Source organism: Mauremys reevesii, unplaced genomic scaffold, assembly GCF_016161935.1.
Source record: "Mauremys reevesii isolate NIE-2019 unplaced genomic scaffold, ASM1616193v1 Contig57, whole genome shotgun sequence".
Lineage (NCBI taxonomy): Eukaryota > Metazoa > Chordata > Testudines > Geoemydidae > Mauremys > Mauremys reevesii.
In genome coordinates this window covers 202,767-229,954 of record NW_024100870.1, presented here as the reverse complement: position 1 = coordinate 229,954, position 27,188 = coordinate 202,767, and the positions used below count along the sequence as shown (strand labels likewise).

Sequence of the window (27,188 nt, the reverse complement as noted above, 5' to 3'; positions counted from 1 at the left end):
TTAGTCTCTAAGGTGCCACAAGTACTCCTGGTCTTTTGCGGCTACAGACTAACACGACTGATGCCGTCCAGTAGCACTGGTTTTGAACGGAGAGAATGCAGATGGATTTTGATCCCCGATAGCAGCTGTTTCTTTGTGCTGCTATAGCATAGAGTTTGACGGGAAGGCTCCGAACTGCAGTATAGTTTACCTGCCAGACATCATGTGGTGGAATTTGAAACGGCATGGCCACGGGGACCATCCCTGGTGGTGTGTAGTCTCTCATCTGGTGACTGCTGGGAAGACAAAAAGCAACAAACAGGAACTTAGTAATAGCTTTAAAAGAAGGAAGTTTCAGAGTCTTTGCTATGATGAGACATCAGGGACAAATGGCTTTTCCTTCTCTTTTAAATGGATTTCTTTGTACAAAGGCCATTCCCATGGTATTAGCACTGTGTGGTGTATAGATACCCATAGAACTATAACCAGCTATGGTACAACAGCCTCCTCTGAGACAATATTTAGAAAAGGATAGGAATAAAAACCCTGATGGAAGCCTCTCTACTGTGTTTCAATGAACTGGGGAGAGCATTCCATGAAGATGACCTGCTGGAAACTGGGAAAAGAGATGATCTGAGAGAGAGTTGGAATGTCCCTTGGCTGTGGGACCCAGGAAGAAATAGGATCCTGCTTGATCTTTTACATCCTCTCTCCCTCCCCTTGGGCACCAGTCATTGCTACTTACTTTAAAGGTGGGCTGGACCCATGGATTTCCATGAGGAGCCTGAAAGAGAAGGGAAAGCAGAGTTAATGTCACACAGCCTAGAAGTATATTAGTCTTCTAAACATCAAGTGTTTTGGGAGAGGGGTTCCTTCTCAAATGTTGACACATTCACTTGGTATAATTCTCCGCCTAGAAGACCTACAGGCGCTCACGCAGCTCCCTTGATTCTAAAGTGGTGTTAGAAAAAGAAATCACCTTAGTGACTGAAGTGCTGAATTCCTCATTCTCATCTTCATTAATGACTGTACATATTTCTCAGTTATCCCTGCCCATAATAACTCAGCAAAAGATGGTTTGCTCTTTCTTATACTATTTACATCTCATGTGTACCAAACACCCTTAGTGATTTGGTTGTAAAGCATCACTTCTCTTTAGAGCAAAAACCAATCCTGGCAGTGTAAGGAAGGAAACAATGCTGAGAAAAGTGAGGCTGGTTTGATACTAATTATGTTGCATCTCCTGCAAGGAGACAGATCTCCCTTGTTGTCTCCAAATGGCCACTGGTGGTAGCTGCCTAGCATGGGAATAGAGAACTGCTGTGGAGGGCATGTCAAGCTGTGGGGTTGGATGTTTGCAAGTTCTCTTCCACCTCCCCCTATAGTATAATGGCAGTGGGTCACACAGTCAACATTTCATCCTCTTTGTCTTCTCTGAAATATAGTTCTAGTTTGTTGTGGCTGGAAATGCAGGATGTGGCCTCCAAAGAGGCACAAGGAGATTTTAAGAAGCACTAAATGTTTCATAATCGTTCAGCAAACTGAATGCTGCTGCTGCTGCTAAAAAAAAAGACATCCTCTGAAAAATGCAAGAAGGTGCAGCAAACAGCACATTCAGTCATCCAGTTCAATCCTCCCCTAGAGAACTGTAGAAATCACTTACCTCCTGACCCTCTGAAAGGAGAGGAAGTAATATGGCTGCTCTTTGGCTGCGCAGAGTTGCTGAAAAAGAGAAGGCATTCATTAGATGGGAAGACAGCTGCTACCGAATTGAGGAGATCGGGGGACATGGTTTGAGCTCAATAGCTTGTCCTTCAGAGGGACTTGACATTAAGAGTGGACCAAGCTGGGGTGTCTGTAAAATTAACGGCAATTATTGCATTCTCCCATGGTGCTGCTGGCCAGTTCCCAGCCCTCTCCATTCTTCTTTCCGAACCCCACCATTCAATGGGCTAAAGTGAGGCATGAGAGGGTGTGAGTCATGGAAAGTCCACACCACATTTAAGAGTTGACATGTTTTTATTTCTGCTCCTCGTCATCTAGAGCTCACTTGCCACATTGTCCCTTTAGGGGCACCCTCTGACTCTGTGCAAATTCAGGGTGTTCACAGCTCCCTCCACCCTCCCTGGCCTGTAGCTACAAGCTCACAGACAATCCTGTAATCTTCCCAGCGGATATTAATTGAAAGATTCCATAGTTGTTTCTTGGATGCTACCATTTTTGTTCAAACTCCTCCACCTAACTCTCCTTTTCAGTTCTTAGTTATTCAGGATAGTAAGGAACAGGGCAGATCCAACTGCAGACATTGGCAGTTAACTTGTTTGCCATAGCAATGACTGAGCCATCGAAGCATTGCACAAATGATATAATAAAAAAAAGACATTTCCCACTCAGCAAAGGAAAGGGATAGGAGAGAATAGGACTATCACTACACAGATAGTAGCAGGATGAGGTTGGGAGGGAGGAAAAGGACTGTTTGCATTGCAAGAAGATGTTAAGAGGAGGAAGAATGGTTGGGGCCTGTTGGTGGTCAGACAAAACCCCATCTTTCCTAAAACAACTGCAGAGAATTTGTCTTGTGAGTGCATTTTTTTAGAAGGGTGGCAACCGTATTCCATGTCTGCACTCAAAACCTTGTATGTATATGTACATCTACCCACTTGCCCTCCCTCTCCATGTGCACACAGACAAAGAATCCTAATGCTCACTCTCTGGCAGAGGGTCCACTCTCTTCCAGCAAAGCTATGTACTGGCTGTAGATCTGTGCCTCTGACAGACCGGGGGCAGGAAAAGGAAGGTCATTTCTTAAAGAGGCCCAGGAGGGAGCACTCATCCTAAAATAAAATGAACGACAAGGAAATATTAGCATCAGGAGCAATTCCCTTCTCTATCTCCTGCTTCCCATATGATATGATCCATGTTAACAACACCACATGATCCCACCTCCCAGTAAGATCCCTGTTAATCCAATTTCCTTCCGTTTTCCAATGAAAGCTGTATTTTATTAACTAGCAGAAATATCAAAGCCTATGTTTGAAACCAATCTCCTAAGTATCTCCAAAGTCTCATATCACGTCATTGGGCGAGAGACTCACTGGTGTTCCTCTCCAATGGCTGCCTAACCCTCCATGGCCTTCAGCCATCACAGCAGGTGCTTGTTCCATCACACCTTAGTAACTCAGTCAGAGATTAGGGGCCTATTACAGGAGTGGGTTGCTGCGGTTCTGTGGCCTGCAATGTGCATGAGGTCAGATCACGATGATTCCTTCTGACCTTAACATCTGTGAGCTATTGTTGTTGCTCTTGGTCACAAAGGAGAAAACTCCATCTCATCAGGAGGAGGTAGGACGTTACTCAGAGGCATTGAATCTTAAGGAATATTCTCCTTACAAGTGATTATTGGGCTCTTTAAAGGAACTGTCTGTTGCTCCTTCCCCAGACTGGACAGTAGAAATGGCTTGATAAAGACCCTGACAACATAGTAGTTGTCTTCCTCACCTTGAGCCTGCCCTACAGTCTACAGTGAAACACAAACAGTGAAACTGTCATCAACCTAGAGATGCGAGTACTTCATTTTCTGTCCCTGACTCCCTTCTTTCTCCTCTTTGAAGAGGAGCCTCATCACTTGAAAAGCGAGTCAATGCTGAGGGCCTGAGCCCTCCCAGAGTATTTTAAACCCAGACTTGACTGGGGTCTAGGCAGGATAGAGATCTCTGCCTGTGGGAAGTGTTTTTCAATGACTGCTGCATCCACACTTTCCGAATGGTGGGAGTTCGGCTCCCCGAAGTGCTGGATACTCAGGGGAGGAGGAAGCTGATCCCAGAATTACCTGCTGAATGAGGCTTGATATGCCTTTGTGGCATATAAGGCGCCTTCACTGGGCATAAAGAAGGCAGTGAGGGGCCAGAGGGATGCAGCAAATTTACTGCGGAGATGGGGTCTGGCCCTCGATGGCGCCTTCATCCTAAATAAAATGGAAACAACAAAATATTAGTAGTGAGTTCCCGATAATAATAATAAAGTATCAATAAGCACAGCAATTTAGGGACAGTGCTAGAAGGAAAACAGTGAAGAGTAGAGGAGCTAAATCATTGCTGACTCTAATATTGAACGGGAAACCCCATTGAAAATAGTGGCTTAATGCACCTTTCAGGTACCTAGAAAAAGGATATTGAGGAACGGGATCTCTGAGAGGAACCCAGACATTCAGCAACACAACAGTCAAGAGATTAAGAAGGAGACAGATTAAGAAGGAGACATGATTCGTTCTATACTAAGAGCTGCCTGCAGGGTTATCTGGGAAGCTGTCAGCCTCTGTGCCATTCGGAGACTGTTGGCTTAACTATGCGACTTTGACGCTCATCTTTCCCGACCGCCCACACGATATAGTGTGTGTAATGCAAAACTCTTTTCTTACCAAGAATCTAGCGTTGATTTCACGTAATCCATCCTCCTCTGATGGTACTCCGATTGTAACTGGATAAAAAGAGACATTCACACTAGACATTAATCAAATTTTCTAGGGAGTTAAACGGCAATCTCTGACAAAAGGAGTAAATTGCCTAGAATAGGAATTGAGGTTCCATCACTGGAGATCTTGAGAAATGATTTAAATTAGTGTATTCTCTATTTTCCACACTGTAGATATTCTTGTAAGAGAGTTCCCTTTCATGTACTTTCTCGATACTGCTTTGCTTTGTACTGAGTTTATTTCTTCAAACCATCAGAAAGGGCTGTGTTTACTTCTGATGGTCCATGGAGAATAGATAAAGAAGAACGGAGTTAGTTGAATTGATGGGAGATTCATATAGTGGAGAATCTGAAATGATGTGGGTGGGAGTAGGAGGGGTAGAGTCGATGATCAGCCAAATTCCACCCAAACCTGATCAGCAAGGAAGCTACTCAGGAAAGGGTACGTTTCTCATCATGACTGTCATCTTGTTTTATTATCACTGTACTCTGCAGGAGCAAAATCCATAGATGCTCTGGTGATTGGTAATACATACAAACCTTTGATCACTAGCTAGGGAAGGGATTAGAATCGACATTCGAAGGACTTTCCCCCAGGTGATTATCGCCTCATAAATGACACAGGACAGGAATTTATCCAGCAATGATGTGATTTGTGCAGCTGGGCCTGGTAGTCAAACTGTTTCCCCCAGTGAGCAAGTGTGACAATGGACTGCTCTGCTAGTTCCTTCAGGAGAAGTCCACAATTAGGCTGGTAGCCCTTGGAAAGGCATGTAGCTTCTTTACCCCACACACCAGCTGCTTTTTCAATTCAGTTAATGTCCCACAAAATAAATGACAAACCAGCATTTTCAACCAAGAGTGAAATAACTCCTCTGCCTCGCTGTGGCCGTTAACTCTCCCAGAGCCCTTATGTAAAGAAACGTCATCATATGCAGCCCTAGGGGCTGCATTCCAGCATGTGCTCTTTGACCAGTCCTTTCCCAGATGTACCCATCATGCACCACAGAACTGGATAATACACAGGGTGCTGCCCTCAGATCATCTAGGAGCTGCCTTAGGTATCTCATGAGTATGTCTGAAATCCCTAACCCAGGAAGCGGGCAGAACTTCTAAAATAGCTACAATTCAGCAACCCACTAATCAGCTCTTCCTGATACAAAGCTGAGCACTGACCTGAGCTGAATGCACTGATGGCTGGTCTTGGGCCAGGGGACTTCATTATGAGGGTGTGCCATGCCAACCAGGTCTGATCTCCATAAAGGGCAATGGACATACAGCCTTGCCCTGCCTACACAAGCCTTTGTGATCATAGTGCCCTCTCTAGAGACTAGTCCAGTCAAAGCCCAATAGGAACTTACAAAAGGGTTGGTGTCTTTAAGGAAATATTGATAAATGTCCTTAAAGACCGAACTTTTCAAGAAGGACTTTTTTGATACTAGTCAAAGTGCCTGCACTCAGCTAGCAACTAACTTGCTTCCAAGATTCTTAAAAGTGGCAACAATTATTAAGCCAGAATGTACACTGTGGAGTAGGTAACTATTATCTCTGTTTTAAAGATGGATAAACAGAGACTCAGTGATGATATTAGGATATTTATCAGCTATGAAAGAAATCACTTTCTGTTTCTGTGAATAAATATAGATGATATTAATAACATTTTCTACACTAAGGGTGTGATTGAAAGTTCACTGGAGTCCATAGGATCACCATTGAATGAATGCAATTGGTTTGGAATTAGCCCCTTAGATAACAAAACATTGTGCTTTCAAGGACCTCAAAATGCCAAAGAATAATTAATTCATAACTTTTTTAATACTTACCATTATCCCCGTTTTCAGGATGAATAAACTGAGACACCTCAAAGGTCGAGGATTGCCAAAATTAATGTTAATCAATGCCTGAAGTGAGTGAGGAGTTTTGCTTAATCCCGAATCTACCCACCAGAGCCCAAATGAGTGAGAATTCCTGCTGAATCTCCAGATGTAGTACAGCTCCCCCTCCCCCCCACAGACCCACCATGTGGACATTTTCTGAAAGCCACAATCTGATTAAAGTCAATGGGATTTTGGATTTTATTGTCCAAATGTATCAGTGAGCAGAGAACTCTGACTGACTATACTATAGTTGGACTCACCATGCCAGTGGACATTCTGCTAAAATTGCTCACATGCTGAGTTACAAGCTTGTATTTATTCCTTGTGTGTTACATGGGCATAGTGTAGCTTGACAAGGACAGAAGAAATGTTTTAAGAACTCCTAACTAGTCTGAGACCCCTGTGAAACCACAACTCAATTAGTATATAGCTTACACTGCTGTGTTACATTGGCCATCTGAAAAAATTCACTTACTTCTATCACAGGCCTGTCTGCCAAGTCTCACACTGATTGAAATATCCCTCAGCGCCAACCAGTTCTCCCAGAGGCTGTTGAGCACTGACTTGAGCTCAGTGCCCCAGTAGCTATGTGTGAGCCCGGTGATGCCATAATGAAAGCTGTACCACAATCGCCATGACAACTAGGTGCTAACTCCTACCAGGGGAATATGTTGGGTCTTATGTATGTGTGCATCACTGCTTGGTCTGCCCAAGTTTTTGTGATTATCTTGCTCTCTCTAGCCCAGAAAGAGGATAAAAGCCCAAATGTTAAGGAGATCTGACAGTGATGCTTCTTTCGTTCAAGTGACCGAGGCCCTTTTTTTGAATTTATGATCCTGAGAGCTTAGCACAGGAGCATAAAGTACCTGGCTTCTGTTGTGTCTGTCTGCATTCAGCCTCCGATTTAGTAACATCTGGGACCGTAGTTAATTCTAGCGGAGTTTGGAAGAGGAGCTTGAGAATCAGGAGAGCTGGTTTCCCATTGTAGTTATGCTCCTGGTTGTCTGTGACTTGCCAAAGTTACTGAACAACCCTGCCCCAGGGATAGAATGGGGATAAAAGCACCTAGACTCTTCTTTTTAGGTAAAGCAGTGTGTTTTTCATTCCTAGGATGCTTTGGGGGAGGGCCAAATAATTATTTTGTGCTCTAGGGGTGCATTGAGAGCAGAGTTCAATTGATTTGGATCACTGGTGAGAAGTAGGGAGAGGGTTTGGCCCAATCTATGAATCTTCTCTTAATTCTATTGATTACTTCAGAATTCCCAGTTCTCTCTCTGAGGTTTGACAGGTTCTTGTCCCAAGATCAGGCCTAGTATGATTAAAATTCCTATTTAGTTGGGAACCCTGATGTGCACAGTTGCAACACTTACATTTTAGGAACCCTTCCGCATTTACAGTAGTTAATACATTTAGCAAAGTCACAAACACTCTAACCCAGCAAGGTAGATAGAGGTGATACAGAATGTACATCTGAACATCCATATACTCACACCATCCTTGGAGAACAACCTGATATGCTAGCCATCACCTTCCTTATCATCACCAGTGGCTATCATCCTAGTATCTCCCAAGGGCTACATTTCTCTTTCCTCCTGCAGGCAGGCTGGGTAACAACTTTGATCATATGTTATGCTGATGCCACTATGTCCGATGTATATTCAGTGGGAGTTTCGTGCCTCTTCCTTATTTGAATGTCCTCGCTCTGCTCACGTTGGGTTGCCCTTCTCCTCTAGGTTAGTTTATTAACGATCTCAGCTTTTTGTAAGAGACATCAATTCGTTGCCATGGCACTGTTTTGGTCAGACTTCTGCAGATGTTCTATCCTAAGATATCCAAAAGCTGGTGTTAGCTCATGTTCATGTGGGTCGCTGGTGTTGTTATGGACCGACTTCTCCTTCAAACTCTGTTCCCAGTTCCCCAAACTTAAGGGCAACCGTTCAGCCATTTATCTGAGCCAGACTTGGAAGGCTTCAAGCCTTATGCTAACTGCTGCAGCCAGTGTCTTGTAGGCTAGAAGCCTGTAGGTTCCTTTGTTACTGCCAATTAAAATAAATGCTAAAGCTGGTTCTATGGGCTACAAGAGGGAGAGTGAATTTCCTTTTTGTGATTGGGGTGAGTTTGGGGGAGTTGGAGGAGTTGCTTTTTTTAGGAGTAATTTTTTTTTTTTTTTGGTGGGAGGGGAAGTTGAATTAGTTTTGTCTGTTTGGGTGATGATTTGGGTGTGGTTGCTAGGAGAGGCAATGGCATTGTCTTTTGTTACTCCAGAGTGTAGGGCTGGGAGCTGAAATGGGTTTAATTGTTAGGACATGTTTGGCTTGCATTAGCCCCAAGAGAAACACACATGAAAAGCTTCGATAATAAAGCCTCTATAATCAAAGCCTCTACAATAAGCACGTTTTTATGTCCTTTGGGGCTAATGCAAACCAAAAAGTTTGGGGATCCTTCGTTTGTTTAGGAAGTAGGGCTGTCAAGAAATTTTAAAAATTAGTTGCGATTAATTGCGGTGTTGAACAATAATAGAATACCATTCATTGAAATATTGTTGGATGTTTTCTACATTTTCAAATATATTGATTTCAGTTACAATGTAGAATACAAAGTGTGCAGTGCTCAGTTGATATTTTTCATATTTTTCTAACAAATATTTGCACGGTAAACCCCAAAAGAAATAGTAATTTTCAATACCTCATACAAGTACTCCTACAAGTACTGTAGTACAATCTCTTTATCATGAAAGTTAAACGTGCAAATGGCACCGTTGCAGCTGGCGTCGCAAGATAGTTACATGCCAGATGTGCTAAAGATTCATATGTGCCTTCATGCTTTGATCACCATTCCAGAGGACGTACATCCATACTGATGACGGGTTCTGCTCCATAATGATCCAAAGCAGTGAGGACTGGCGCATGCTCATTTTCACCTCCTGAGTCGATACCACCAGGAGAAGTTTGATTTTCTTTTTTGGTGGTTTGGGTTCTGTAGTTTTTGCATCGGAGTGTTGCTCTTGTAAGACTTCTGAAAGCATGCTCCACGCCTTGTCCCTCTCAGGTTTTGGAAGGCACTTCAGATTCTTCAACCTTGGGCTTGAGGTCTGTAGCTATCTTTAGAAATCTCACATTGGTACCTTCTTTGCATTTTGTCAAATCTGCAGTAAAAGTGTTCTTACAACGAACAACATGCTAGGTCACCATCCGAGACTGCTAGAACATGAAACATAGGGCAGAATGTGGGTAAAACAGAGAAGGAGACATACCATTCTCCCCCAAGGAGTTCAGTCACGAATTTAATTAAGACATCTTTTTAAGGAGTGTCATCAGAATGAAACCATGTCCTCTGGAATGGTGGCTGAAACATGAAGGGGCATACAAATATTTCGGACATCTGGCACGTGACTATCTTGCAACGCCGGCTACAACGGTGCCATGCAAATGCCCGTTCTCCCTTTCAGGTGACATTGTAAATAAGAAGTGGGCAGCATTATCTCCTTTCAATGTAAAAATACTTCTTAGTCTTAGGGATTGGCTGAACAAGAAGTAGCACCATGTGGACGTGTCGGCTCTAAAGTTTTACATTGTTTTACTTTTGAGTGCAGTTATTTTTTGGAACATGCCTCTACACCTGTAAGGTGCACTTTCATGACAGAGATTGCACTAGAATACTTGTATGAGGTGAATTGAGAAATGCCATTTCTTTTGCTTATCGTTTTACAGGGTACATATTTGTAATAAAAATATTAATAGAACGCGTGCTGTAATCAAAATCAATCTATTTGAAAATGTAGAAAACATCCAAAATATTTAATAAATTTCAGTTGGTATTCTATTGTTACGAGTGCGATTAAAACTGCGATTAATCACGATTTAATTTTTTTGAGTTAGGATACGAATTTCCCCTTAACAGCACACTAGGATCACCTAGTCCCAGCGGTTTATCTGGTATCATCTGGGTCGGACGTGTTCTTCTTTTACCTATAAAAGAAATAATAGAAAAATCTTCTCACTTCTCTCGGAGTCCAAACATTCGATTAACAACTAGGTACACAGTTATATTTGCAATTCTTTTCAGAATCTTCCTCCTATTACTTTAGTTGAGAGACGTGAAACCATTTTGATGCCCCCCTTTTCTATCTATCTATCTATCGAACGATCAATCGATAGTGGGACTGGCTTTATTTTATCTGTCACTCTTGTGGGTGCAAGATCCATTTTAGTTTTATTCTCTTTTTTAATATTGATCACATTTCTCAGGGCTATTTTATTAGTTTCTTCTTTCTTTTTACCTAGTCTAGCCTAATGAATACATTTTCATTTTTAATTTGATATCTTTCACTTTCAATTGATTGTTAATTTGGGGTAATATTTCTTAACTAAACTAGTATCTCTTAACAATCCCAAATATTTTTTCTCAAGATGCTTCTGGAGCTGTAATGGTTGTGCTCTTTGTGTTTGTTGGTTGGGTTTTTTTTGTTTGGTTATTTTTTTTTTAAATAGGGGCACGGTATATTCTTGTTGTCCCGCTTTTATTCTCTGAATGCTTTGTTAGTATACAAGGTACATACCTGTACCTATACATGACATTTTCTGTTTTAATTCTTATGTCACTAGGTTTTCTAACATGAAAACACACTTCCGTCTTCCAAATAAACAAAGGTTTTATCCCCTCCTAGTGTAAAAAGTAAATTACATTCCTCTTATTCATCAATACACATTGGATTTTTGGTATCCCATTCCTCATTTTAAAACAACACTCATCTTCTTTTCCAAAGCTTTCTTTTATTAAATATAGTTTGTTATTTAAACAAATAATGAAAGAACAATTGTAACAATATACACAACTAGTAAAAATGTGTAACTTTCCAGAGAACCTTTATTTACTAAATCAATTGTAACATTGAGGTTTTGTTTAATATCAATACCGATAACACCATAGTTTCCTATGCTCTTTAACAAAAATCATCCTTGTAAATCTTTTGTCCCTATCTGGAATCGCATAAAAGAACTTAAGGGGACTAAACTTCTATATCCATTGATCCCAAATATTGTCTTCCAGGATACTGGGGAATCATTTCTAAACATTCATTGGTTACTATCTGGGACACTTCGATGAGAGCAAGTGGCCTCCCTATTCAGATAGCACCACTGGCTATAAACACCTTCCTCAATGACTACTTGAGTCATTGGCCTTCCCCACTAATCCACCATGAGCTGTGCTACTATTCCTGGACATAGTTTTAAAGAGGGGGTGCTCTTGAAATAAACAGAATCTGTAAACTGTACCAATCCTTGCCTGCTCCTGGAACTCCTGGTCCATTCCTCTGAATTCTTTTCTTTTCTGGTAATTCCTCTATCCTAAGTAAAGACAGAGAATTGGGATTACTTACTAGTCTAACTGCAAGACTTCTAATGATAACTAGATAATTTGATTATTCTTTTTAAACAACTATACACTCCACTATTTTTAAATGGAATTTTACTCTCTGCTTTATTGAATCCTTGTAATATTTTCCATTAGTAAGCTTCACATCTTTTGTAGGGCTCCCCAGGTATCCTGATGAAAATATGCCATCGGCATGATCTTGTGTTGACCCTGGAGAGCTTGGGGGCATCTGGCCTCCGTAGGCTACTTCTCTGATGGTGGGGTTCAGCTCCCTTCTGATCTGCTCAGCTTCGAGCAGCTCGGCAGTGGATAGATAACCTGTCAGTTTGGTCCCTTCTCTCATATCACAATAGTCGCTTCCAAACCAAACTCCTGAATGAATCAAGGGCTCTCCATTTTCCCCTATTAGAACTTTGACCTTCCTTTATTTTGTTGGCCCCCTCTTTGCTGAGGACCATTGTCGGAAACTGATACCTTCTCAATCTTCCTTTTCGGGGATGGCCGCTCTTTCTTTTGTATTTTGGACTGTACTGAACCCAGTCAGCCACACTGGTTAACCACTGCAGAGAAGAATTGTATAGGTCATCAAGGGCCCCAGCAAAGTACGCGTACCAACAGGACACTAATTTTACACTTGTTCCATCGAGTCACAGGTATTTTCAGTGTGGGCACGGGTGACCCTAAAAATAGTGTTTCACCCTGTTATGTTGTATTTGTCTCCTGTTTAAGATAATTATTGTGTGGAACATATTCTTATGTGTTTGTGTTATTTCTTGGAAGTCTCCAACTATCTGGCAAGTAAGTGGAGATTACTCTGTAGGTGGAGTTTTCTGCCCAAGCTGCCCTGGTGACCCTGCCAGGAAGAAGCGAGGAGGTGGAGGCACCACCATATAATTTCATAGGGGAAAAAAAAAAGAGAAAAGATACACCCTGCTGAATGGGTGGCGGGATCCAAAAGAACCCAGCCCTGTTCATCGAAACCTGTAAGCGGATTGGCATTAAAGGAGGTAACCAGGTGGAGAGGAGCGCTACACCCTCATTGTACAAATTGGAGGACTCCCTAACCCAAGGATTGGTCCTTCCTCTTTATTGTGCAAGCCGGGGAAATCACCATCCCAATTTCTCCCTTGTGGCCCCTTTGCTGCCACTCTCGCTCCTTTTCTCACTTGCAACTCACTTTTCAGAGCATAATTTTGGCACTGACAGGCCTCGTGGCTAAGCTTATTTTCCTCCTCGACATCTGTAAGCACAGCTCTCACTGCAGCTTGCCCATCTAACACTTTTTGTTTTCACTCCGCCACTTCCTACCTTATCTTGTCCTGGTCTATGTGCCTCACTTGCCTCTTTCTGCGTGGCTATAGCCTGGGCTTCATGTGTTAAAGCATTTTTGTTAACCCTGTAGGGCAGCCTTTTATTTTCCTTTTTGTTTGGGCCTCCTGTACAGATTCCCTTTTTAATTAGGCTTATCCCATTGCTCATATAATTGGCGATATGCATCAGGTCCAATAAAAGCACCAGGCTTCCAAGGGCCATTCTGATATTTTAAAACAAAATCCTCTAACCCCATTTTTCCTAACCTAAATTTATTACCATTCAATTTTCCTTTCTTTGCTGACATTTTTTTATGTTATTTTGCACACTTAGCCAGATAATAATACCTGAGTGCTAAATTCCCTGGCTAACTCGGAGACTATGGCGGGAATGCAGATTATAACTCTAATTCCTATCCTCTCACTTACAGGATTGTGTTTTTTGGTTCTCGTCGTGACCACAATTATGTTTTCCACAAAAACACTCAAACTGTTATCTGTCCTGTTAGGGAATCTGCCATGTGTTATACAGATATCGCTTCTCAGGCGAGTCTACCTCTGTTTTCCACAAAAAAAGTAAACATTTCTTTTATCCTGGGAACTCTATCTATTTTTAGACTCAGCATTTCATTGGTTATCTGTTATATCATCCTACTTGTTTACATTCTGTTGGCTAGCTGCCTGTCAGCCCATGTGGGCCATTATCTGTCAATCATTGTTTAAAACTTTCCTAACCTTTAGCCTACATTCATTCAGTTATGACCCTTTTACCTACATTCACATACATTATGACCCTTTTACCTACATTCAGCGGCTACATTCCTACATTCCTTTACCTACATTCCTTTTCCCCTCAGGGTCTTAAGTCCAATCACCCCAATGTCCAACAAGCCAAAAGTCTTTGTCCCTGGTCAGTGCCGCCCCAGAGTTCAAAAGTTCATCTGCAGAGTTTTACCCCCCCAGCCTGGGTGAAAAGGAAGGGTGGGGCACACGAGGTGTTAAGAGGCACCTTACGTGGTCCGAGGCCGACTGCCCCGCCTCTCCATGGAGATCTGCTGCAGCCTTCACCATGAATGGCTCCGCTCCACCAGCCGATCCGCTCCTCCAGCTCCAGTCGTCCCCGCAAACTGCTCCGCTCTGCTCACTGTTCCGTGGGCTGCTCCAACCCTCCTGCAAACTGCTCCGCTCTGCCAGCCACTTAGCAATATATCTTCAGGCTCCTCCACTAGTTAACAGAGCACTCAGTGATCTCAGCTCAGTAATTTTAGCTCTTTTAGCAATTTCAGAATGTAGTAGGGAGCCCCAGTCCTGTTGCACCATTGTCCCAAAATGAATTCAGCTGATTTATACTTCATTTAAATGCTTAAAAATTTAGAGAATAAAATAGGATTTTAAAATCAATAGTATCCTGACAAATTTGAAAATTGCTCCAAATAGACCAGGCTTTGTACATTTCTATCCTAATAATAAATAATAATTAACAATAATAATTAACGCAGTCGACAGAGCTGTGTCCCTGCATTGTAATCAGAACATTTTAGTAGCAATATTTATTTGGGTGGCACGTGCACACCCATCTCGGGCTGTGAGCAGCAGTTACAGAATTTTGTGGTTTAACCACGTCAGTATCTCTCTTCTGCCGCCGAGATAAGACATGCAATAGTGTCTTCACTCAATGCTAAATAAAGGTAATGAAATAAAAAGAAAAATACTTAATCAAAGCCATCTGTCATGTTCCCCTCTTCCCCATGTAGTAAGAGGAGGCCCTGAGATATAAACCTTGGTATCAGAGGCCTGGTATGAGGCCTGAGGCCTAAACTAAAGTAATGGTCAAGACTTTGCTAACATAAAGCAAAGTTAAGCTGTGAGCCAGAGGCAGGCCCTGCTCACAGAAGCTGGCAAGGAAAGGGCTGATGCTGCAAGAAGATACATACCTAAAAGGTACTGAACACTAGATATCAGAACATTCACATACTTGCACATTCCACACAGATAACAAAGAACAGGCTGGCCCATCCCAAGGACAGGGGCAAAAGGGTAATATGATGGATAGAGTTGTTTTGATCGAACCAACATGTACAAGGTGAAAGGCAGCACCTTAATACGTAGAGGGGTTGTACCTTGCTACGTGGAGGGATTGTACCTCATACGTCAGGTGTGATGTGTAACTTGTTTGTATCTGTGTATAAGAATGCATCCCTGGGGCGGTGTCTTTGTCTGGCCGAGGGGGCAGTGGAAAGTCCCGCCACTGACTGAGCCGGGTCCATTGCCAAGAGGCACTTTCTCGTAGTATGCCCTGAGTTAGGCTAAGAAACCTACAGGGAACTGCAATTGTGTCCGAGGTTGCAATAAACCTAGTCGACGTGACTTTACATCTTACTGGACTCTGTGGTTATTGGGGGTTCTCGTCGGGTCTGCTGTGTCAGCTATCTGCGCAGAGCTGGGGCAGCACACAGAGGGAACACACGCACACAGCCGAGTGATATCAACATTGGAGAAAGCAGAGCACCACACTGGTAGCACTCTGACAACACTTCTGACAACACTGGTGACCCCGACCGCTGATCTGGTGAGTGTTTAACCTGCCGTGGTAAGAATCGCAATCCAACATGGCAGCAAACCTCGAGCTAGGGAACCCCCTGATCCCCTCCCTTTTTTTCCCCACGGAGTTTGCTAACTCCTGGACCTGCTGGACTGCCAGTAAAGGGTGTGGAAGCAGGGAAAGAATTAATAAGGATTTGACGGGGATCTTAATGCATGTCAGTCAGTTAGCAAGAGTTAGCCCAGCTGTAACCCTAATGACGTGAGACTTCTAGAAGGAAGGATAGTGTGAGGCAGAGGGAAAGAACTGTGTAAAAAGTTATTACGACCTTGTAACTGATAACCAAATATGCAGCCTGGTGTCTTCTAGGAGTGAGAAAACAAGATAGCAGAATGGCTTATGTATAAACAAAATGAAGTTGTTGCTCTTTATTGTCTGTATTATTGCTAGTTATTGTCTGTAACAAAAGTATAAAGGCTTGCTGTAATTGTTTACCAGTTGAGAGACCTGTCCTGGACTGGGGCGACCCTGTGTCCTATGGCACTCTCTCCCTCCATTGTAATTACTGGAGAAATAATAAAGTATTTGATTTTGCTGCACCCAAAAGAAAAAGCGAGAACTGAGTTTTTCTCCGACAAGTTGGGGGCTCGTCCGGGATGGCAACACCCACGGACCCACAGACGGCTACTACGGATCATTCCCCTTCAAACCCCATGGCGCCACATGAGAGGTATGAGACCTTTTGAAATCTCTATTGGGGTATCGGAGGAGGACTATCCGTGAGGACGTCTGTCTCTGTTGGGCTCAAGCCATCTGAACTTATTGACTGTGCAGCAAGATCAGATGCAGAGTGGTATTGGGAAAAGGCCCCAACAAGGTTAGTTTATAACAGTATTGGGAACTGCTGAGTTGGCCAACAAGCAGGGGTGAGCTAGAGCCGGTTCGCACCAGATCGCGCGAACCCGTTGTTAAATTCAGAAGCGGTTTTAGAACCGCTTGTTAACTAGCTTCCCTGCGAGGGAAGCTTTGATGGGCTCTGCCTGGGAAGCCTGTAATTCCTCCTCCCGGCCGCCGGGGGGCGCTGCGCTGTGCTGCGAGAGCCATGTGAGCTGCCTCCTGGCCCTGTTGCTGCTCCTGCTCTTTGGACCTCTGGCCCTGGGACTCCTGCTGCTGCCTGGTGAGTCCCCGGCTGCGTCCTGCTGCTCCCAGCCCCTCCCCCCGTGTGAGAATCTGCGCCCCTCCCCCGCCTTCCCTGCCACAGCCACCCCCCTGCCCCAGCCAGCCCCTGCCCCAGCCAGCCCCTGCCCCCCTGCCCCCAGCTACCCGCAGCCACCCCCTGCCCCCAGCCAGCCCCTGCCCGCTGCCCCCAGCCAGCCCCTGCCCCAGCTACCCGCAGCCAGTCCCTGCCACCCCCAGCCCCCCGCCAGCCCCAGCCCCCAGCCTCCCCCTGCCCGCCCCTGCCCCCAGCCACCCCCTGCCAGCCCCTGCCCCCAGCCAGCCCCTACCAGCCAGCTCCTGCCCCAGCCAGCCCCTGCCCCAGCCAGCCCCAGCCACACCCTGCCCCACCCCTGCCCACAGCCGCCCCTGCCCACAGCAACCCGCCGCCAGCCCCTGCCACCCCCTGCCCCCCGCCAGCCCCCAGCGGGAAAAACTGTGGAACATGGGAGGGGTAGCTGGTGGTGAAACGTTTGTAGAGACTTGAGCTCAAGAATGGTAGAGCTTATGTTCTGTTAATGTGGCTAGTGGAACTAATGACGGGCCCAGGTGGGGTAGAAGATCTTGCTTATTGCTTTTGATTTGTGGGCTATATCATTTGGTTTGGACTTTGGTTACCTCAGAAAGGGGATGGAATTGAATGTGACCTGGCTGGAGGGCCGAGTCCCCATCCTAGACAACCAGAGTGTGAAGGAGGAGATGGGCTGAAGTTGCTGCAGTGCTGGGCCCTGACATGAGGAGGTGTCTCTGGAAGAGCGAGTCTTGTAACAGCACTGCTGTTCTTGAATGTTTCCTTCACATTTTAAAACAGGAGAACAGAGTGAGGAAAACCCTCCTCATAGCCACCTGCTGTTTCAGGGAGCATTGGAAGGCTTCTGACAAGAAGTACTTATACCCTGAGCCTGACAGCGGATATCTCGATCAGATAGGACACCCTGCACTGAAAATGCTGCAGCATGAGTTTGAGCATCAGACAATGCCACCCTGTTAAGATGGTGGGGGGGGGGGTGTTTGCTGACAAGATAACTTACTTCCGTTCCAGAACTTGGAATAGACAGAGGGCAAACTGTACAGGTGGCTGGGGAAGGAGGAGAGGAGTATGTGCAGTGTGGTTATGACCTAAGTTGGGGGTGCTCAAGGAAGTGAACTGTTGGCGCCGTGAGGACAGGCTACTCACTGCAGTGTGGTTACTGAGAACAGTTTTAGCAAAGCCGAGTTTTCTGTCCTAGCAGAGAGAAGCATCTTACAGCATTCCTAGTGCAGAGATTGATTAGTTATCCTCAAAAAGAACAGGAGAACTTGCGGCACCTTAGAGTAACAAATTTATTTGAGCATAAGCTTTTACATGCTACTTCATGGGATGCATGCAGGGGAAAATACAGGAGGAAGATATCTATCTATCTATCTATCTATCTATCTATCTATCTATCTATACACAGAGAACATGAAACAATGCGTGGAGGGTCAGAAGGAGAGGCCCCGAGATAGGACAGACTCTTCTGCTGGGCTAAGAGAATAGCTGGAAAGATTAACAATATTGTTGGGTTTGTTAAGGATCCACTGTTGTGGCCCCTTGTGGTATGTAGTTAGTTTAGCTACTTGAGTATCCTTTTCCTCTGTAGAGAAGCAAATGTGTTGTAAATGGCTTCTCTAGTTTTTGTAAAGTCCAGCCACGAGGAAGTTTGTGTGGAAGGTTGGTTTTTGATGAGAGTATCCAGTTTGGAGAGTTCATTCTTAATCTTTCCCTGTTTGCTGTATAGGATGTTGGTCAGGTGGTTCCGCAGTTTCTTTGAGAGTGTGTGGCACAATCTGTCAGCATAGTCTGTGTGATACGTCGATTGTAATGGATTTTTTACCCTCAGTCCTTTTGATATGATGTCCATCCGTTTGCATTTGGAAAGAAAGATGATGTCTGTCTGTATCTGTGCGAGATTTTATGAAAATGATGAATTTCCACTCCATACGGCTGAATTCAGTGACTTGCATAATGACAGGTTTCAGAGTAGCAGCCATATTAGTCTATATTTGCAAAAGTACAGGAGTACTGGTGGTACCTTAGAGACTAACAAATTTATTTGAACATAAGCTGTGGACTACAGTCCACTTCATCGCATGCATGTAGTGGAAATACAGTAGGAAGATAGATATAGATATATAAACACAGAGAACCTGAAACAATGGGTGTTACCATACACACTGTAATGAGAGTGATCACTTAAGATGAGCTATTACCAGCAGGAGAGAGAAGAACTTTTTGTAGTGGTAATCAAAACTTTATGTAATGACTCATACACTCCCCGTTTTTATTTAAGCCTAATGTAATGGTGTCCATTTGGCAAATTAATTCCAATTCAGCAGTCTCTGGCTGGAGTCTGTTTTTAAGTTTTATTGTTGTAATTTTGCGACTTTTAGGTCTGTAATCGAGTGACCAGGGAGACTGAGGTGTTCTCCGACTGGTTTCTGAATGTTATAATGCTTGACGTCTGATTTCTGTCCATTTCTTCTTTTCCATAGAGGCTGTCCGGGTTGGCCAATGTACATGGCAGAGGGACATTGCTGGCCCATGATGACATTTATCACATTGGTAGATGTGCAGGTGAATGAGCCTCTGACAGTGTGGCTGATGTGATTAGGTCCAATGATGATGTCCCCTGAATAGATATGTGGACAGAGATGGCAAAGGGCTTTGTTGCAGGGATAGGTTCCCGGGTTAGTGTTTTTGTTGTGTGGTCTGTGGTTGCTGGTGAGAATTTGCTTCAGGTTGAGGGGCTGTCTGTAAGCCAGGACTGTCCTGTCTCCCAAGATCTGTGAGAGTGATGGATCTTCCTTCAGGAGAGGTTGTAGATCCCCAGAGCAGTGCCGCTGATTGGAAGGGGTATGTTGTCCCAAAATGTGAAATAGTTATAGGTGAGGAAAAAGCCACAAAGTTCAGCCCCCATGTTTGCCGTGACTTAGAACAACGCTTCCTCAGCTCTCGTCTCCTAACGCCCCTGCTTTCCTTGCACTTGTTCTAAGTCACGGCAAACCTGGTGGCCGAACTTTGTGACTTTGTCCTCACCCATAACTAGTTCACATTTGGGGACAACATATACCTTCCAATCAGCGGCACTGCTATGGGGACCCGCATGGCCCCACAGTATGCCAACATTTTTATGGCTGACTTAGAACAACGCTTCCTCAGCTCTCGTCCCCTAATGCCCCTGCTCTACTTGCGCTACGTTGATGACATCTTCAGCATCTGGACCCATGGAAAAGAAGCCCTTGAGGAATTCCACCAGGATTTCAACAATTTCCACCCCACCATCAATCTCAGCCTGTACCAGTCCACACAAGAGATCCACTTCCTGGACGCTACAGGGTTAATAAGCGATGGTCACATAAACACCGCCCTATACCGGAAACCTACGGAGCTCTCTACTTACCTACATGCCTCCAGCTTTTATCCAGACCACACCACACGATCCATTGTCTACAGCCAAGCTCTACGATACAATCGCATTTGCTCCAACCCATCAGACAGAGACAAAAACCTACAAGATCTCTATCAAGTGTTCTTATAATTACAATACCCACCTGCTGAAGTGAAGAAACAGATAAACAGAGCCAGAAGAGTACCCAGAAGTCACCTACTACAGGACAGACCCAACAAAGGAAGTAACAGAACACCAGTAGCCGCCCCATTATCCCTCAACTAAAACCTCTCCAGCACATCATCAAGGATCTACAAGCTATCCTGAAGGATGATCCATCACTCTCACAGATCTTGGGAGACAGGCCAGTCTTTGCTTGCAGTCAGCTCCCGAACCTGAAGCAAATTCTCACCAGCAACCGCAGACCACACGACAAAAACACTAAGCCAGGAACCTATCCTTGCAACAAAGCCCCTTGCCAACTCTCTGTCCACATATCTACTCAGGGGAAACATCATAGGACCTAATCACATCAGCCACACTATCAGAGGCTCGTTCACCTGCACATCTACCAATATGATATATGCCATCATGTGCCAGCAGTGTCCCTCTGCCATGTACATTGGCCAAACCAGACAGTCTCTACGGAAAAGAAGAAATGGACACAAATCATTAAATAAGGCTTAAATAAAGACTGGGAGTGGATGGGTCATTACACAAGGTAAAACAATTTCCCCATGTTTATTCTCTCCCCCCCCCCCCACCCCACCCACACAAACACTGGTCTTCACAACTTCTTGTCCACTGCTGCAAATAGACCATTTTGATTACCACTACAAAAAGTTTTTTCTTCTCTTTGAATATATATCTATATCTATCTTCCTACTGTATTTTCCACCTCATGAATCCGATGAAGTGGGCTGTAACCCACAAAAGGTTATGCTCAAGTAAATGTGTTAGTCTCTAAGGTGCCACAAGTACTCCTGTTCTTTTATGCGGCTACAGACTAACAGGACTGATGCCGCTCCAGTAGCACTGGTTTTGAACGGAGAGAATGCAGATGGATTTTGATCCCCGATAGCAGCTGTTTCTTTGTGCTGGTATAGTATAGAGTTTGCAGGAAGGCTCAGAACTGCAGTATAGTTTACCTGCCAGACATCATGTGGTGGAATTTGAAACGGCATGGCCACGGGGACCATCCCTGGTGGTGTGTAGTCTCTCATCTGGTGACTGCTGGGAAGACAAAAAGCAACAAACAGGAACTTAGTAATAGCTTTAAAAGAAGGAAGTTTCAGAGTCTTTGCTATGATGAGACATCAGGGACAAATGGCTTTTTCCTTCTCTTTTAAATGGATTTCTTTGTACAAAGGCCATTCCCATGGTATTAGCACTGTGTGGTGTATAGATACCCATAGAACTATAACCAGCTATGGTACAACAGCCTCCTCTGAGACAATATTTAGAAAAGGATAGGAATAAAACCCTGATGGAAGCCTCTCTACTGTGTTTCAATGAACTGGGAGAGCATTCCATGAAGATGACCTGCTGGAAACTGGGAAAAGAGATGATCTGAGAGAGAGTTGGAATGTCCCTTGGCTGTGGGACCCAGGAAGAAATAGGATCCTGCTTGATCTTTTACATCCTCTCTCCCTCCCCTTGGGCACCAGTCATTGCTACTTACTTTAAAGGTGGGCTGGACCCATGGATTTCCATGAGGAGCCTGAAAGAGAAGGGAAAGCAGGGTTAATGTCACACAGCCTAGAAGTATATTAGTCTGCTAAACATCAAGTGTTTTGGGAGAGGGGTTCCTTCTCAAATGTTGACACATTCACTTGGTATAATTCTCCGCCTAGAAGACCTGCAGGCGCTCACGCAGCTCCCTTGATTCTAAAGTGGTGTTAGAAAAAGAAATCACCTTAGTGACTGAAGTGCTGAATTCCTCATTCTCATCTTCATTAATGACTGTACATATTTCTCAGTTATCCCTGCCCATAATAACTCAGCAAAAGATGGTTTGCTCTTTCTTATACTATTTACATCTCATGTGTACCAAACACCCTTAGTGATTTGGTTGTAAAGCATCACTTCTCTTTAGAGCAAAAACCAATCCTGGCAGTGTAAGGAAGGAAACAATGCTGAGAAAAGTGAGGCTGGTTTGATACTAATTATGTTGCATCTCCTGCAAGCAGACAGATCTCCCTTGTCTGTCTCCAAATGGCCACTGGTGGTAGCTGCCTAGCATGGGAATAGAGAACTGCTGTGGAGGGCATGTCAAGCTGTGGGGTTGGATGTTTGCAAGTTCTCTTCCACCTCCCCCTATAGTATAATGGCAGTGGGTCACACAGTCAACATTTCATCCTCTTTGTCTTCTCTGAAATATAGTTCTAGTTTGTTGTGGCTGGAAATGCAGGATGTGGCCTCCAAAGAGGCACAAGGAGATTTTAAGAAGCACTAAATGTTTCATAATCGTTCAGCAAACTGAATGCTGCTGCTGCTAAAAAAAAAGACATCCTCTGAAAAATGCAAGAAGGTGCAGCAAACAGCACATTCAGTCATTCAGTTCAATCCTCCCCTAGAGAACTGTAGAAATCACTTACCTCCTGACCCTCTGAAAGGAGAGGAAGTAATATGGCTGCTCTTTGGCTGCGCAGAGTTGCTGAAAAAAGAGAGAAGGCATTCATTAGATGGGGAAGACAGCTGCTACCGAATTGAGGAGATCGGGGGACATGGTTTGAGCTCAATAGCTTGTCCTTCAGAGGGACTTGACATTAAGAGTGGACCAAGCTGGGGTGTCTGTAAAATTAACGGCAATTATTGCATTCTCCCATGGTGCTGCTGGCCAGTTCCCAGCCCTCTCCATTCTTCTTTCCAAACCCCACCATTCAATGGGCTAAAGTGAGGCATGAGAGGGTGTGAGTCATGGAAGTCCACACCACATTTAAGAGTTGACATGTTTTTATTTCTGCTCCTCGTCATCTAGAGCTCACTTGCCACATTGTCCCTTTAGGGGCACCCTCTGACTCTGTGCAAATTCAGGTGTTCACAGCTCCTCCACCCTCCCTGGCCTGTAGCTACAAGCTCACAGACAATCCTGTAATCTTCCCCAGCGGATATTAATTGAAAGATTCCATAGTTGTTTCTTGGATGCTACCATTTTTGTTCAAACTCCTCCACCTAACTCTCCTTTTCAGTTCTTAGTTATTCAGGATAGTAAGGAACAGGGCAGATCCAACTGCAGACATTGGCAGTTAACTTGTTTGCCATAGCAATGACTGAGCCATCGAAGCATTGCACAAATGATATAATAAAAAAAAGACATTTCCCACTCAGCAAAGGAAAGGGATAGGAGAGAATAGGACTATCCTTACACAGATAGTAGCAGGATGAGGTTGGGAGGGAGGAAAAGGACTGTTTGCATTGCAAGAAGATGTTAAGAGGAGGAAGAATGGTTGGGGCCTGTTGGTGGTCAGACAAAACCCCATCTTTCCTAAAACAACTGCAGAGAATTTGTCTTGTGAGTGCATTTTTTTAGAAGGGTGGCAACCGTATTCCATGTCTGCACTCAAAACCTTGTATGTATATGTACATCTACCCACTTGCCCTCCCTCTCCATGTGCACACAGATAAAGAATCCTAATGCTCACTCTCTGGCAGAGGGTCCACTCTCTTCCAGCAAAGCTATGTACTGGCTGTAGATCTGTGCCTCTGACAGACCGGGGGCAGGAAAAGGAAGGTCATTTCTTAAAGAGGCCCAGGAGGGAGCACTCATCCTAAAATAAAATGAACGACAAGGAAATATTAGCATCAGGGGAGCAATTCCTTCTCTATCTCCTGCTTCCCATATGATATGATCCATGTTAACAACACCACATGATCCCACCTCCCAGTAAGATCCCTGTTAATCCAATTTCCTTCCGTTTTCCAATGAAAGCTGTATTTTATTAACTAGCAGAAATATCAAAGCCTATTTTGGAAACCCATCTCCTAAGTATCTCCAAAGTCTCATATCACGTCATTGGGCGAGAGACTCACTGGTGTTCCTCTCCAATGGCTGCCTAACCCCTCCATGGCCTTCAGCCATCACAGCAGGTGCTTTGTTCCATCACACCTTAGTAACTCAGTCAGAGATTAGGGGCCTATTACAGGAGTGGGTTGCGGCGGTTCTGTGGCCTGCAATGTGCATGAGGTCAGATCACGATGATCCCTTCTGACCTTAACATCTGTGAGCTATTGTTGTTGCTCTTGGTCACAAAGGGAGAAAACTCCATCTCATCAGGGAGGAGGTAGGACGTTACTCAGAGGCATTGAATCTTAAGGAATATTCTCCTTACAAGTGATTATTGGGCTCTTTAAAGGAACTGTCTGTTGCACCTTCCACAGACTGGACAGTAGAAATGGCTTGATAAAGACCCTGACAACATAGTAGTTGTCTTCCTCACCTTGAGCCTGCCCTACAGTCTACAGTGAAACACAAACAGTGAAACTGTCATCAACCTAGAGATGCGAGTACTTCATTTTCTGTCCCTGACTCCCTTCTTTCTCCTCTTTGAAGAGGAGCCTCATCACTTGAAAAGCGAGTCCAATGCTGAGGGCCTGAGCCCTCCCAGAGTATTTTAAACCCAGACTTGACTGGGGTCTAGGCAGGATAGAGATCTCTGCCTGTGGGAAGTGTTTTTCAATGACTGCTGCATCCACACTTTCCGAATGGTGGGAGTTCGGCTCCCCGAAGTGCTGGATACTCAGGGGAGGAGGAAGCTGATCCCAGAATTACCTGCTGAATGAGGCTTGATATGCCTTTGTGGCATATAAGGCGCCTTCACTGGGCATAAAGAAGGCAGTGAGGGGCCAGAGGGATGCAGCAAATTTACTGGAGATGGGGTCTGGCCTCGATGGCGCCTTCATCCTAAATAAAATGGAAACAACAAAATATTAGTAGTGAGTTCCCGATAATAATAATAAAGTATCAATAAGCACAGCAATTTAGGGACAGTGCTAGAAGGAAAACAGTGAAGAGTAGAGGAGCTAAATCATTGCTGACTCTAATATTGAACGGGAAACCCCATTGAAAATAGTGGCTTAATGCACCTTTCAGGTACCTAGAAAAAGGATATTGAGGAACGGGATCTCTGAGAGGAACCCAGACATTCAGCAACACAACAGTCAAGAGATTAAGAAGGAGACAGATTAAGAAGGAGACATGATTCGTTCTATACTAAGAGCTGCCTGCAGGGTTATCTGGGAAGCTGTCAGCCTCTGTGCCATTCGGAGACTGTTGGCTTAACTATGCGACTTTGATGCTCATCTTTCCCGACCGCCCACACGATATAATGTGTGTAATGCAAAACTCTTTTCTTACCAAGAATCCAGCGTTGATTTCACGTAATCCATCCTCCTCTGATGGTACTCCGATTGTAACTGGATAAAAAGAGACATTCACACTAGACATTAATCAAATTTTCTAGGGAGTTAAACGGCAATCTCTGACAAAAGGAGTAAATTGCCTAGAATAGGAATTGAGGTTCCATCACTGGAGATCTTGAGAAATCATTTAAATGAGTGTATTCTCTATTTTCCACACTGTAGATGATCTTGTAAGAGAGTTCCCTTTCATGTACTTTCTCGATACTGCTTTGCTTTGTACTGAGTTTATTTCTTCAAACCATCAGAAAGGGCTGTGTTTACTTCTGATGGTCCATGGAGAATAGATAAAGAAGAACGGAGTTAGTTGAATTGATGGGAGATTCATATAGTGGAGAATCTGAAATGATGTGGGTGGGAGTAGGAGGGGTAGAGTCGATGATCAGCCAAATTCCACCCAAACCTGATCAGCAAGGAAGCTACTCAGGAAAGGGTACGTTTCTCATCATGACTGTCATCTTGTTTTATTATCACTGTACTCTGCAGGAGCAAAATCCATAGATGCTCTGGTGATTGGTAATACATACAAACCTTTGATCACTAGCTAGGGAAGGGATTAGAATCGACATTCGAAGGACTTTCCCCCAGGTGATTATCGCCTCATAAATGACACAGGACAGGAATTTATCCAGCAATGATGTGATTTGTGCAGCTGGGCCTGGTAGTCAAACTGTTTCCATATCTCTCATACAACAGAAATATGGAAATCCTTCTCTTCAGAAGCCCCCAGTGAGCAAGTGTGACAATAGACTGCTCTGCTAGTTCCTTCAGGAGAAGTCCAAAATTAGGCTGGTAGCCCTTGGAAAGGCATGTAGCTTCTTTACCCCACATTATTATTAATAACATTTTCTACACTAAGGGTGTGATTGAAAGTTCACTGGAGTCCATAGGATCACCATTGAATGAATGCAATTGGTTTGGAATTAGCCCCTTAGATAACAAAACATTGTGCTTTCAAGGACCTCAAAATGCCAAAGAATAATTAATTCATAACTTTTTAAATACTTACCATTATCCCCGTTTTCAGGATGAATAAAGTGAGACACCTCAAAGGTCGAGGATTGCCAAAATTAATGTTAATCAATGCCTGAAGTGAGTGAGGAGTTTTGCTTAATCCCGAATCTACCCACCAGAGCCCAAATGAGTGAGAATTCCTGCTGAATCTCCAGATGTAGTACAGCCCCCCCTCCCCCCCACAGACCCACCATGTGGACATTTTCTGAAAGCCACAATCTGATTAAAGTCAATGGGATTTTGGATTTTATTGTCCAAATGTATCAGTGAGCAGAGAACTCTGACTGACTATACTATAGTTGGACTCACCATGCCAGTGGACATTCTGCTAAAATTGCTCACATGCTGAGTTACAAGCTTGTATTTATTCCTTGTGTGTTACATGGGCATAGTGTAGCTTGACAAGGACAGAAGAAATGTTTTAAGAACTCCTAACTAGTCTGAGACCCTGTGAAACCACAACTCAATTAGTATATAGCTTACACTGCTGTGTTACATTGGCCATCTGAAAAATTCACTTACTTCTATCACAGGCCTGTCTGCCAAGTCTCACACTGATTGAAATATCCTCAGCGCC

At 44.1% G+C, this 27,188-nt stretch overlaps 2 long non-coding RNA genes across 3 annotated transcripts; both read right to left on the bottom strand.

The window, feature by feature from the left end:
* Nucleotides 1–148: 148 nt before the first annotated feature.
* LOC120394417 lies at nt 149–21,878 on the bottom strand. 2 transcript variants are annotated; one of them, XR_005592281.1, is made up of 3 exons: nt 21,861–21,878; nt 725–763; nt 149–275 (listed from the first exon to the last, which is right to left on the bottom strand). It is a non-coding gene; the product is annotated as an uncharacterized LOC120394417 (long non-coding RNA). The 2 variants fall into 2 exon arrangements; XR_005592280.1 differs by lacking the exon at nt 21,861–21,878 and adding an exon at nt 1,643–1,660.
* Nucleotides 2,768–4,455, bottom strand: LOC120394420. Its single transcript, XR_005592284.1, has 3 exons — nt 4,397–4,455; nt 3,809–3,943; nt 2,768–2,813 (listed from the first exon to the last, which is right to left on the bottom strand). It is a non-coding gene; the product is annotated as an uncharacterized LOC120394420 (long non-coding RNA).
* Nucleotides 21,879–27,188: the final 5,310 nt, after the last annotated feature.